The sequence below is a fragment of the Calidris pugnax genome, unplaced genomic scaffold, assembly GCF_001431845.1.
Source record: "Calidris pugnax isolate Ruff unplaced genomic scaffold, ASM143184v1 scaffold5, whole genome shotgun sequence".
NCBI classification, from domain to species: Eukaryota; Metazoa; Chordata; class Aves; order Charadriiformes; family Scolopacidae; genus Calidris; species Calidris pugnax.
This window is the reverse complement of record NW_015090814.1, coordinates 2,990,434-3,004,480: the sequence shown is the minus strand read 5'-3', so window position 1 is coordinate 3,004,480 and position 14,047 is coordinate 2,990,434. Positions and strand designations below refer to the sequence as shown.

At 44.2% G+C, this 14,047-nt stretch overlaps 1 protein-coding gene across 1 annotated transcript in view; it reads right to left on the bottom strand.

The window, feature by feature from the left end:
- LOC106886558 (serine/threonine-protein kinase Sgk3) overlaps nucleotides 1-206 on the bottom strand; it is a 41,661-nt gene extending 41,455 nt beyond the window's left edge. Inside the window, exon 1 of the mRNA XM_014939597.1 lies at nucleotides 74-206. The gene's annotated coding sequence lies outside the window, so the exon portion shown is untranslated. The remainder of the gene's footprint in view (nucleotides 1-73) is intronic.
- Between the last annotated feature and the right edge of the window lie 13,841 nt (nucleotides 207-14,047).

The following is a 14,047-nucleotide window of genomic DNA, read 5'->3' as shown; positions in this document are numbered from 1 at the left end:
CGGGAACCCACCCCGCAGGCGGCCACGGCCCAGCTCCCCGACGGCGAAGGAAAGCCCAAGAGGCGGCTCCCACCTGGGAGAGGAGACCAGGGCCGCCGCCACTGCCACCACCGCCGCGGGAAGGGCGCCCGGCAGGCCCCGGCGCCTCGCCTCGCCTCACCGCGGCGCCGAGCGGCAAACGCGGCCGCCTCTCCCCCTTTCCTTTCCTTTCCTTTCCCTTCCCCTCCTCTCTCTCCCTCCCTCCGCCCGCCCACGCACCCCGCACGTGCGGCCGCCGCTCCTGAGGGGAGGAGAGAAGAAAGGAGGAGGGGGGGAAGATGTGTGGAAGATTAACATTAACCCCTAATTAACTCCCTCCGAGGGAAAAATGAAGCCCACGGGTGGCGTGTGGGGGCAAGGCCGGCTCCCCCCCCACGCCTCACCCGCGGCCACCCCCGCGGCGCCAGGCCGCGGCCCAGCCCCAGCTTGTAGGCCGACGGGTGTTTCCCCCCCCCAAGCTTTAATAAAAAAAAATTTTAAACAATAATTATGGTGCTTTTTTTTTTAATTACAACATCCCACTTTCCCCCTGTGTTCCTCCCCCCAGCCCTCTGGGGACGCTTCTCCCCACAGAAACTCTGGGGAGAAAAACTCCCTAGAAATTGGGGGTGCCTCCCCACAGAAACTCTGGAAAATCTGTCGTGGTTTTTTTTTTTTTTTTTAGATGATTTTAGATTATTTTTAGGCTGCCACTTTGGTTAAAATCATCTAAAAAAAAAAAAAATAGCACAGAAAAGGGGTTTCAGTGCATTGAGGGGTGTCCACTGGCAAGGCCGCCATTAAACCAATCCACTTTCTTCTCATACGGGGCACAAGGCAGAAAAATGAGGCAGAAAAATACAATATTCAGCGGTGTTTAGGGAACTGGGCCTGCACCCTCTGAAATTGAGAGGGGCAAGTTTCTCAAGCCCCCAGTTGAAATTCAACTAGAGCTCTCGGAAACCAAGCGTGACTCGGTAGGGTTTTGTTTTTTCCCTGAGGAGATGGAGGCCATAAAACTGTTTTCTATAAAATTCTTTTAATGGCAGTATCACTTCTTCTTTTATTTTGTTAACTAGCTCTAAAAGTGCAGGACAGCCAACAGTTGGATTCAGTTTGATGGACACAGACCACCGCATCCATGAAGTTGAAACCTCCTGTTTCATTGAGGATCTACAGCGGTTTCTTAAGGATCTGTGATGGTCTCCCATCACTCAGACAAGGCTCAAAGAGGCAAAGAATACCTAATGCAAGTGATAACACTCAAGATGAGGTAAAAGTCTAGGCCGTTCTAGCCTCCTCCATATAAATACTAAAAAATAAATAAATCATTTTAATGATTCTCAGGATTTCAACTGCAGCACAAGGAACAGCCAAGCGTGAGGACATCGTTGCCTGCTCCACCGTCTTAACTGATATAAAACACCTCGGAGTGCCCCCAAAATGATACATAAGGGAGATTTTATGTAGCTTATAAATGGTTAAACTGTAGAGAATCTTCTTTTAGAGAAGAAATGTGGCTATTTTAGCAACCATCCCAAATGGTTTCAAGGACTTAGTAAGGTAAGAAAGGATGGATGTGGCCCTGAGAACATGGTGACCTAAGACAGGGATGCAATAAATATGGACATTGTCTGACAAACAGGTGGTAGCAGGGAGATCATTAGTTTTAATGAGCAATTAAACAGAATGTTTTGCCAACATGGAAAGTGAGCCACAGGACAGGTGAAGAAGATGAAGATTAAGGAAGAAACGACCCTCACTCAAAATGATGACCACCAGAAGGCACAACTACACATGGCCAAAAGCTTATTTAATATGTAAATGAATTCTCAGAAATGTAGTGAATATGCTAATGTTTTCTTGGAATTACCTTGAATAATTATACCTGTTGTGTATAAATTTAATTTGACAAGAGTATTTGGTGTGCACAATAGGAGGAGCTATCTATCCCCTGTGCACCCAGTGCTGCAATAAAGAATGCCTGCTTTCTAAACTTTAAATTGAGTCATAGAAAGTTTTACCTGCCAGTTTGCGGTAACAATAACACTCAGGATGAGGTAAAAATCTAGGCCATTCTAGCTTCCTCCATATAAATACTAAAAAAATCAATTATATAAATGATTCTCAGGATTTCAACTGCCGTGTGAGGAACAACCAAGCGTGAGGACATCATAGCCCTTAACGCTGTCTTAACTGATGTGAAACACCTCGGAACGCCCCCCAAACCCCACAGGTTTTCATGAAGAAATTATTCTATCGATTAGGGAGAAGCCCCAGGCTCTACAAGCATGTCTCCACAAGGCTCGTGTTTGGGCCTGAGGAGACATGACGATGCTCGTTTCAACCGTCGCAGGTATTGGCAAGTATCTGGCAAACAGGAATTTGGGAGATGCCGTTTCTGAAGTGCAGAAGTATTTCTGCCTAATAACTGCGCTCATGTGTCAGGCACCGAGAGTCATCCAAGCACTCTCCAAAAACAAACCAGAGAAGCAGCCTGGCATTATTTAAAATACGTCAGTGTGTGGATTCCTGTGTTTTAACTGTGTACGCACAGCCTACGAGTCCAACTGGATCACAAGCTTCCCTTCCAGTAGAGTCTGCACTGGAAGAAATGAGTAATTCTGTCAAGAGTTTATTAGTTGTTTAGCTTAAATAAGTAAGTTTTAATTAGAATAAATTACTTAGGATCCTAACATGGTGTAATTTGTGCTGTTTGCCTGCTTAGCACAAGTAGCTAGATTTGCTGAAGCCTTTAGCCCACGATAGAGTTATTTCTCTTAGTAATTTTCCTAGCAGCTGGTACAGTGCTGTGTTTAGCCTTTTAGTATGGGAAAGATGTTGATATCACACTGATGGTTTGGTGGTGTTTTTCCCAAGTCTGGGACTCTTCAGTTCTCCACGTTCTGCCAGCGAGTGGAGGTGCACAAGGAGCGCAAACCAGAAGATCATGGAATCATGGAATTGTTAGAGTGGAAAGGATCTTTAGAGATCATCTAGTCCAACTCCCCTGCCAAAGCAGGGTTGCCCAGAGCACATCACTCAGGAGCATCCAGGCGGGGCTTGAAGAGAAGGGGACTCCGCAAGATAAGGAGGCTCCAACCTTTGGCTGAAAATGTAAATCATCAAACTGAGAGCCTGCCTGCCTGGACACAGAAAAAGAATCCCATAAGATGTCAGAAGACCCCAGACCAAAAATCACCACATGGATTAAAAGACATGTGGACAGCCCATAAAGGGCACGACGGGTGGGTGTATCTATCACAAGTGTATAATTGCCCAGGGATTTGTTTGTCCTGGGTCCCTCTCTTTGGAGCTACCCAGCCTGGGCCGTCCTTGCTGCTGTACCTTCCAATTAAATTATCTATTTTATACAATCTGACAGCTGAGACTCTGCTGTGAGAAACTGAGGGTTGAGCATGAAGAAGGAGGAAGGATTCCTGGGAGTGTGTGTGTGTAAGCAGCACCATGAATGGTCTGTGAATGCTCGGGCAGCAGCTTCTCCTTGGACAATTCTATCATCCTATCCTGCCCTTTCCCGATTTTGGAGTCTTGGGATTTTGGGTAGGTACTATGAGGTCCAGAGACTCCATCAGAGCGACCACCACCTTTTGCTTGTTCAGATCGGTCGTGGTATTTGCCTTACATTCACAGAGAGGTTTTTAAAGAAACTTTGTTAGCACTTTTTGTTGTGAACCCTGGAGCAGACCACTTTTTGAACTTCAGTCAGTTAGAATAACCTGTTGGCAAATAATTTAATCAGGTAATTTGTATTCAAGAGTTATTTTACTTTACAGCTGTTTAGCAGTGTTCATCTTCTGGCTGGTCGATAGCTTTCAGTTAATCATTGACCTGTCAGCAGATCAGTTGAATGGAGCCACTGGATTGATTTACAGTAAGTAGTGGGGCCCTCAGCCCAGGAAAGCTGAGGAGACAACCCTGGCCTAGAGATAATTTAACTCCATCTACCTGGCCACACACTCTGAGCCCTCAACCTTTGAATAAAGAGAAGCTGTTTGTTCCTCCCTCACAGTTAAAAACTCCCTGAAGACTGGGCTGTCAACTGGTTAATTTTTATGGAGTCCCTTTCACTATTCCGGAGCTGTGCTCTGTCCTTAGTAATTAGAGAGCAGCAACGTGGTATGTGCCCTTAAATTGCAATTTCCCTGAATGAATTCCACAGTGTGTTCATCTGCCTGGTGCATCATACCATGCAAAACACCGTTAAGGTCCTAAAATTTAAATAAACCCTCCAGGTCCTAAAATTTAAATAAACCCTCATTTACAGATTTGCTTGGTGAGCTTTTAAAGGCTAATATGCTAATGTCACTGTGGGTACCTGCACACCACACACAGAAGCACATGGAACTCAACTTGTCTTCTCAGTGAAGTTACAGGTCAGCATTCTCCCTGGCATTCCTGTCCCCAGGAACTCCCTTGCATTCCCCGTTTATGTTTCCTGGGCAAATAATACACACAAAGAATGCTTTTCCACTGCTTTGCAGTACTTTGCTTCTAAAGAATGCTACAAATTCATGTACTGTGCTGTCATCCCAACTATTTCAAGCCTTTGCAGAAAAATACCAGTGGCTGGGTGGCAGGGGTGGAAAAGAAGGAAGAAAAAAAAGGGAAGAAAAATGACGGACCCATCTCAACCCACTGCAAATGCAAGAGGTCACAGAAATGCAGGGTACCTTTGATGGGTTTCTCCAAGCCCAACAATCTGAACTATTAGGTTCTGAGAACTATACAGGCAAAACTACAGTCTAAAAAATGTTGTAAGACAAAGACAAGCAGGAATGCAGATGGCTTGTTTAAACATAGCCAGGAGCTTTGCTAGTGAACGCTGCTCCATATGTATATTCTGTGGTACGTCTGTATATATTCAAATATTCGCACAACAAGCAGGGCCCAAACCACTTGACGAGCGTAGTCCAGTATTTTTAGTTACTGCTAAAACAAGGTGGGTCAATTGGGTAACACCTCAAAATTGCTACCTCCCCATGAGCTTCAAACACCACCACCACCACCGCTTTCAGTTTCAGTTCCTGCCTCTTCAGAAGACCATCTCAGCCGCTCACTTTTAACCCCAAGCTTTCTGTTCTACTCACAGAATCACAGAATGTTGAGATGGAACTTCTTATGTTCCAGTTTGTGCCCATTTCCTCTTGTCCTATCCCTGGGCACCACTGAAAAAAGACTGGCCCCGTCCTCCTGACACCCACCCTTTAAGTAATTATAAGTGTTGATCAGATCCCCCCTCATTCATCTCTTCTCCAGTCTAAAAAGACCCAGGTCCCTCAGCCTGTCCTCCTAAGAGAGATGTTCTAAGTCCCTTCATCATCTTTGATGCCCTTTGCTGTACCCTCTCCAGCAGTTCCCTGTCCTTCTTGAACTGGGGAGCCCAGAACTGGACATGCTTGGAGACAACGCAACCTCCTTGCCCCAGAACGGACCCCTGAGAGTCATCAGGTTTGGACACTACGATGCGACGGTGTTTGGAATCAAAAACTTTTCTGTGGCAGTATCTCACATACCAGCAACTCCAGTTAAACCCAATGCATGTCTGGTTAAAGCCCTCCAAAAGGCGTTGTGACACTGCAATAGATATGAAGTGATTTATTTTTTTTAATGATTAATGTCAGCTTTTACCCTCTAAAGCCCTAAGCTTAGATTTCGCCCAGGAAACAACTGATGGCTATTACATTAACTTTGCACGTGCCAACTGTTTTAATCAAAGAACCCATCTCCAAGCAGGTTGTATCCACCTACACAGCCTGAGGACATCACCCTCTGGAAAGCCTCGGGCTGCAATGGATGGGCATAGAAACTCAGGGCAAATGTTATGGCAGCCACAAAGACTTCACAAAATGCACAAAGACAGATATGCACCTGCCCTCTCCTATCGATTACTCTCACGCTGCTTCCCAGCCTCTCGTTTGGATACACCTAATTAATCCATGTTCATACCCCACTGCCTGCTAAGGAGCAGGACTCTGAAGAGGCTTGGGAATAGGCCAGTTGGGACCAGGCGTCCAGCTCTGCAAAGCATGACACCCAAAAAGTCATGTACTGGAGAAAACAGCCTTCTGATGGACTCTCTGGACACATGAGATACTACCACAAAACATGGGCTATCAAGGATAAAATCAAATAAGACGACTCTCAGTGGGAAAGTGATTTAGCTGAAAGCCTCAGAGTTAAAACTGTGGCCAAAACGCCAGCAGGACAAGATTTTAAACCTCACAGTGTCACCAACTAACTGTTCTTTACCCAGGCTGGTTTTGTAACACTTAATGCATGTATGCATATAAATGGCTTTCATTCAGCTCATTTTCAGAGCATATAAATGGCTTTCATTCAGCTCATTTTCGGAGCTGCCTGCCTGTGCTTATTAGCGAAGTCTGAATAATGGTTGCGTTTTACATAAGCTGCGCAGGAGAAATGAGGTTTTTCCCCCCCTACTTTCTTTTTGTATGCTAAATCAACAAGAAAATGTCTTCAGATTAAGGAGATAGTCTTTCAATTTGAAGGCATGAAATCAGTACTTAAGAGATCAATTTGTAGCAAACATATACTTCAATGCCTTCTCCCAAACAAACCAACTAGCCACCTGGAACTACCCCAAGCCACCTAAATGACTAAAAGATTTGTTATTATCTCTTGACAAAGCATAAGAACTTGGCAAGTAAAAGAAGGCTTCCCAAACCTGGATGACATTCCCAGTGAACTGATGGTTCTCCAGCACTCCAGATACAAAGAAGATGCTCCATGTATTCCAAGAGGAGTGTGCTGGAGCACAGAAGGCTGGTGGAGATCACTCCCAGGATCTACACCAACACTGCACAATCTCAGCATAGCAAACACCATAAACCAAAACAATGGCAAACTGTAGAAAAACTGTAATAAATTGCATCGTTTCACAAACATCACGGAGTATGCACAACACGGAGCAGAAGAACGATGGCAGCACCACATCAATGACAGCATCACATTCCTAGATGTAAGGAAGAAGATAGTCTTTCAATTTGAAGGCATGAAATCAATGCTTAAGAGATCGATTTGTAGCGGATAGTCTTTCAATTTGAAGGCATGAAATCAGTACTTAAGAGATCAATTTGTAGCAAACATATACTTCAATGCCTTCTCCCAAACAAACCAACTAGCCACCTGGAACTACCCCAAGCCACCTAAATGACTAAAAGATTTGTTATTATCTCTTGACAAAGCATAAGAACTTGGCAAGTAAAAGAAGGCTTCCCAAACCTGGATGACATTCCCAGTGAACTGATGGTTCTCCAGCACTCCAGATGCAAAGAAGATGCTCCATGTTTTCCAAGAGGAGTGTCCTGGAGCACAGAAGGCTGGTGGAGATCACTCCCAGGATCTACACCAACACTGCACAATCTCAGCATAGCAAACACCATAAACCAAAACAATGGCAAACTGTAGAAAAACTGTAATAAATTGCATCATTTCACGAACATCACGGAGTATGCACAACACGGAGTAGAAGAACGATCACGGAGCAGAAGAACGATGGCAGCACCACATCAATGACAGCATCACATTCCTAGATGTAAGGAAGAAGGCAGTGAAACACTGGCCCAGGTTGCCCAGACAGGTGGTAAATGCACCATCCCTGGAAACATTCAATGTCAGGCTGGACTGGGCTCTGAGCAACCTGATCTAGTTGAAGATGTCCCTGCCCACTTTTTTGTGGCCTCTTACCAGAAACAAGACATTGAGGTGCTGGAGTGGGTCCAGAGAAGGGCAACGGAGCTGGTGAGGGGTCTGGAGCACAAGGAGAAGGGGCTGGAGACCTTGTGAGGAGAGGCTGAGGGAGCTGGGGGTGTTCAGCCTGGAGAAAAGGAGGCTGAGGGGAGACCTTCTCGCTCTCTCCAACTCCCTGAAAGGAGGGTGTAGCCGGGGGGGTCGGTCTCTTCTCCCAAGGAACAGGCCATGGGACAAGAGGAAATGGCCTCATGTTGCACCAGGGGAGGTTCAGATTGGAGATTAGGAACAATTTTCACCCTGAAAGGGTTATTAAGCCTTGGAATGGGCTGCCCAGGGAAGTGGTGGAGGCACCATACCTGGAGCTATTTAAAAGTGCTTAGAGACATGGTTTAGTGATGGGTTTTGTCAATGTTGGGTTGATGGTTGGACTCAATGATCTTTAAGGTCCCTTCCAACCCAGGCAGTTCTATGATTCTGTGATTCTGCTCATTGCTCAGGAGTTGGACTAGATAACCTTCCAAGGTCCCTTCCAACCCAAACTATTCTACAATCAAAGAAATTTTTCACAGAAGCTAAGACAAAAAACCTAGTTTAAATCAATTGAAGCATGTCCTACAGATGAACGCCAGTACACGAGCAAGTAAAGGAGGGGGTAGCCAGGGGGGGTCAGTCTCTTCTCCCAAGGAACAGGCCATGGGACAAGAGGAAACGGCCTCAAGTTGCACCAGGGGAGGGTCAGATTGGAGATTAGGAACAGTTTTTTACCCTGAAAGGGTTATCAAGCCTTGGAATGGGCTGCCCAGGGAAGTGGTTGAGGCACCATCCCTGGAGGTATTTAAAAGACGGGTTGACATAGTGCTTAGAGACATGGTTTGGTGATGGGTTTTGTCAATGTTGGGTTGATGGTTGGACTCAATGATCTTTAAGGTCCCTTCCAACCCAGGCAGTTCTATGATTCTATGATTCTGCTCATTGCTCAGGAGTTGGACTAGATAACCTTCCAAGGTCCCTTCCAACCCAAACTATTCTACAATCAAAGAAATTTTTCACAGAAGCTAAGACAAAAAACCTAGTTTAAATCAATTGAAGCATGTCCTACAGATGAACGCCAGTACACGAGCAAGTGTTGCTCCAAAAGCAGCAGTGTCAGAAGGAGTTAAGGAAAAACAGGTAAAGCTTCAAGATTAAAAAGGCGAGTTTATCCCTACCTAGGGGAACACGTGTGCCAAGGACATTGTTGCGTACCTTGGAAAATCAGATTCCCTGCCAGTGCTCTTCAGAGCAGTTGTGGTTTTTGCTAAAAATATATGAAGCTCAGTCTTTTCATCAATGCATTTACACGCTGGGATGATGAAGCCAACAGCTGGGAGTTTCTCTGAGCAAGAATAACTGTTGTAAAACAGCAAACACTCTCAGTCACGTGGAAAAGTCCCACCAACAAGAGTTCAGTGGCCCCTCTGTCTTAAGTGCATTGACATATACATTGGTCAACGCTACAGGATGTATATCTGGTCCTTCCTAGAAGCTGGATGTTCAGCAGACCTATATGGGTCTTCTTAACGTCTACAGTCCGGGCTGAATGGCCACTCTTACTTGTCTGCCAGGTATCAAGAGCTCCAAAACAAATACAAACAGTTAGATTCTGTTCTGCTACCACCTCCAGGCAGAGGAAAAGAGGAGGCATCTCTGGAGAAAATTAGACACATGGCAGGTTTTACAGATCCCATCTCATTCCAAGGAGGATAGTCCTCATTCCTCACACAGTACCAGAGACTTTGCCGAGGGATGCCTCCCTTTCCCCTCACACAGGACACTTTTGTATCCCAGATTTTACTCCACTTCATAGAAATTTTATTCCCTGAGACACAGAGGTCACTATATTCTGAGTTGCTTTCCCTCAGGCCAGGGATTTCTGGCTGTACTTCATATATTTTGTGTTCAGTTATGTCACATATGCTCTTTTACAATGAGAAGGAATCTGTTGCAAGCAACAACTGTGGGCAAACACCCTGTATAAAAGGGAATTTATGGACCTGGCCATCAGGTAATGTATTTAGGAAACTCATTCCTTTCGGATAATGTTGTAACTACCAATCCTCTGGGTAATTTGGTATAGACAAGCACTTTTTAGTAGAAACTAAATGATGGGATTTCAAGATAAAAAGGCAGTATCAGGCAGTGATATATCTGCATTTTAAATATATACATCTTTATTTTCCTCACATCATCCTCCTCAAGTTCTTTATTTCTCACATACATCAATCAAAATGTATTATTATTGCCGTATCAGTCATTTTAGAGTATTTTTTTCAGTTAGGGCAAGTCGAACAATATCTTTTATTATAAAGCAAACAACGTTAAGATTAGTTTATAGAATTCCTTATCATGCAAGGCATCTAAAGTCAATGGTGAGGTGTACATGAACTGTCTGACAAAGACCACTTTTGAACCAAACCCTGCTGTTTACATCCTGTTCGCTTATCAGTGCGATTGCTGGCAGGGTTCCACCAGGAGATATCTTCCAACTATAACCATGTGTGTAGGAGAAGCACCACTAACCAAGGTGACATGGACATATGCCCGTATTCATTGTCCCACTGGGCCCACAGCTCTTTTTGCCTTGCACCTACCCTCACAGGGAAGCATGGAAAATTTACAAAGGTTCCAAGAAAATGAGGAAAAAGAAGTTCATTGAACCTGACGTCACCAAGTCACACAATCACAGAATGATGTGGGGTTGGAAGGGACCTCTGGAGATCATCCAGTCCAACCCCCTGCCAGAGCAGGGTCACCCACAGCAGGACCCACAGGAACGTGTCCAGGTGGGTTTGAATGTCTCCAGAGAAGGAGACTCCACCACCTCTCTGGGCAGCCTCTGCCAGGGCTCTGCCACCCTCACAGGAAAGAAGTTCCTCCTCATGTTTAGATGGAACTTTGTATGTTCAAGTTTGTGCCCATTTCCTCTTGTCCTGTCCCTGGGCACCACTGAAAAAAGACTGGCCCCTTCCTCCTGACACCCACCCTTTCAGGATTTATAGGTGTTGATCAGATCCCCCCTCAGTCTTCTCTTCTCCAGACTAAAAAGACCCAAGTCCCTCAGCCTTTCCTCATCAGAGATGTGCTCTAGGCCCCTCATCATCTTCACAGCCCTAAGTCCTACACGGGTGAATGCATATACAGGAAGAGGACAAAGATAACTAACTGCTTTATGGATATATAGCAACATATGTGCTTGACATGTCAAATATACAGCTTATTGGTATAAGCTAACGTGCTCTGGGACTAGTTTCAGCAGACACACATACAACACAGTAATAATGTGAAGCTGAAGTTATCCAATACAGCTCAGAAAGTGTAAGTTTCTAGAAAACCTCCCAACTGATAGTACTGTAAGACCTGCATTTTGCTCCTAACAAAGACTATTTGGAGTTCAGTTTACAAATAGAGTTCTACAGAACAGGGCAAGTGTCTGAGTTTGCAGGAGATCTGAGCGCTCTGTGCAGGAAGGTATACCAAAGCTCAGCTAAGTATAAAAGGGAAAAAGAAAAAAAAAAAGCTCTCTAAGTAGTAATTCTGTATGGATGTTTCTTAATTCAGCCTCCTGAATCCCAGCTACAGCACGTTCTACTAGAATTGCAAATACAGGCTGGGACGAACAAACACGCTTTGGTAAACAAGTGCTCTGGCACACAATGTTATGTAGGTGGGGTCTACCCAGAATGTCAAGAGTTCTTCCTCAAACTGTGGAGATGAGCCACAACACAAGCATCATATTTGCATTTTCAAGCTATTTAGTGGTATTCTATTCAAATGAAACTAAACACGGGCGCTGGTCTGGGGGGTTGGTATGTCCCCCCTCACAAAAGGCTCACAGCCTTTTTTCCAAAAGGTCAGTATTTTAAAGGCAGCCTAAGATCTACAGAAAAGGCCAGGTTTGCATTTGTTGTTCTATTAATATTTCTAGTTTATGTCAAAAGACACGCACGCCACTAGAGCACTCACCAACCTGGACTAGAAAAAAGGTAGCAACAATTTAAAAAAAAACAACTAACAGAGCAAGAAGCTGTATCTCGTAATCCCAAAAGTACAAAGATTTAAGCTAAATATTGTAAGAGTTTATTACTTGCTGCCCTTACTTTGTTCACTTGTTTATCTGGCCATTTCCTCATGTTTGCCAGATGCCCAACCTCTTCCCGACCCACAGAGAAGATGCACTTCCATGTACCAACTACGGAGTCTGGTTTTTGTTCTCCAAGCACAAATACTCTCATTTTCAGTCCTGGGAGCTGTGGGTCAGTGTTTTAAGATTGCATGTGGGTCTGAACTATTAAGTAAGTTTCAGCAATGGATTTATATGAAGATACATCAGCGATAGATGTATATAAAGGTAAGATTGCATGTGGGTCTGAACTATTAAGTGAGTTTCAGCAATGATTTATATAAAGATGCATCAGCGATAGATGTATATAAAGATACGTCCTGTCCTCTTCTACCAGGTAAAACCAATACAACACAGGATGTCCAAAAACAAGCAGGGACAGAGAACAAATGATCAACTTTTGGACTCTACTAAGCTGAATTTTTCTTTAACACGGCTTTATTTTTATGATATGGCAATCTAGCAGAAGCCAGTTAATGGAATATTGTAAATCTGAGTAGGAAGCATAAGCAGCAATTAAATAAATCCCTCTAATCTCGATATTAACCTCAAGACCACTGTTCCATTATGCAGTTTTAAAAAGGAACATGGCAGTATTTAACCTTTCAGGCCAGCAATTTTTTGACGCTAGCTATTATAGTGTTGGGTGGCAAGGACCACAGGGAACAAGGAAAGATACTGTAGGTTACAGCACAGAACATGAATACTGAGTAGGAGAAGTTATCACAAGGTTTTATCTATTGACATTTAGCTTTGATGTACACACAGCCATTTTAAAGGGACAATAAGAACCATATTATTTAAAAGATACGGTATTTTCTTGCCGTCATTGTTCAAATTAGTCAAATGTTTCATATGAAAATGTTCCTGCACACAAATGGAAGCTCCTCTGTTTTCCTTCTATAAAGCCTGAGATCAAGAGTAAGTCTTATTCCAACTGCAGTTTTCTCCAACAATGCTGTACAAATTAAAGTAATTTTTGTAGATGACAGCGCAATTTTAAGCTTGCATAAGAACACAAAAGAGCACAATGCCAAAGTTTTCTAATTACATGGCAATCTTTGTGTCAACCTGATTCATTAAATGTTTTTACAAATCTTCAAATTAAGCAGAGAAAAAGAGGGTTTTTTCTGGAAAGAAGATAGAAAATTTTGTAAAGCTGGAGATGTGGCACATCTCCTGAACTGAAGCACTTCGTAAATACCTTGTTGGTAGTAAAATATGGGAGCTGTACAGAATCTGTGCAACGCTCAGGAAACGAGCAACACTCAACCTCTGCGGGGACGCAATTGCGAGGGTGATGAAGACACCCAAAGTGGAAGGTGCACCACACAAGCGGCAGCTAACAGGAGAAGGGCGCAAATATTTTCCACTCTTGGATTAAATGATGGAAATTTAACACCAGTCTGAGGCATCTAAGTGCTCAAAAATCTCTCTGAGCCACGCTAGCTCCGTTTCCCCTCAGGTTTGGGATGAGTCACTAGCAGGTTTCTACACCAAATTGCTTCCGATTCAAATGTACCTTTCATTTATATAAAGAGCGTTGCGGTAAGAGCCCTTCAAAATACCCACTTCAGAAATAACGTTTCACCTTTATATAACTGTGGTTCTCCTGGGCCTACGCCGCTCATTTTTTTTTCTCTGTTTGCCACCAATTAATGCCTACCAACATGTGGTCGTTAGCACACCAGAACCGCAGGGAACGCCCGCGCCACTGGTGCAGTCATCTCCCCCAGGGAGCCTGGGGTGGTGGCAAGATGTCCAGTCAACAGGTCCTCACCCCCTACCTCCGTTTATTAAAATAACGTCGGGGTAATTATGGGTATTTTCATTCCTTCACTCTTCTGTCTGCACTGATTCATTCAGAAGTGTCTTCAAAATCAGAAGATACAAGCGCTGTTTCTTTCTCACTCTTAGGAGAATAATGCCGAATTTTGGGAAGAGAAATGCAGAAGTACTGAGGACAAAAATATATTTTACCTCACAGAATTATAGAATGACTGAATGATAGGGGTTGGAAGGGACCTCTGGAGATCATCTAGTCCAACCCCCTGCCAGAGCAGGTCCACCCAGAGCAGGTCCCACAAGAACATGTCCAGGTGGGTTTGGATGTCTCCAGAGAAGGAGACTCCA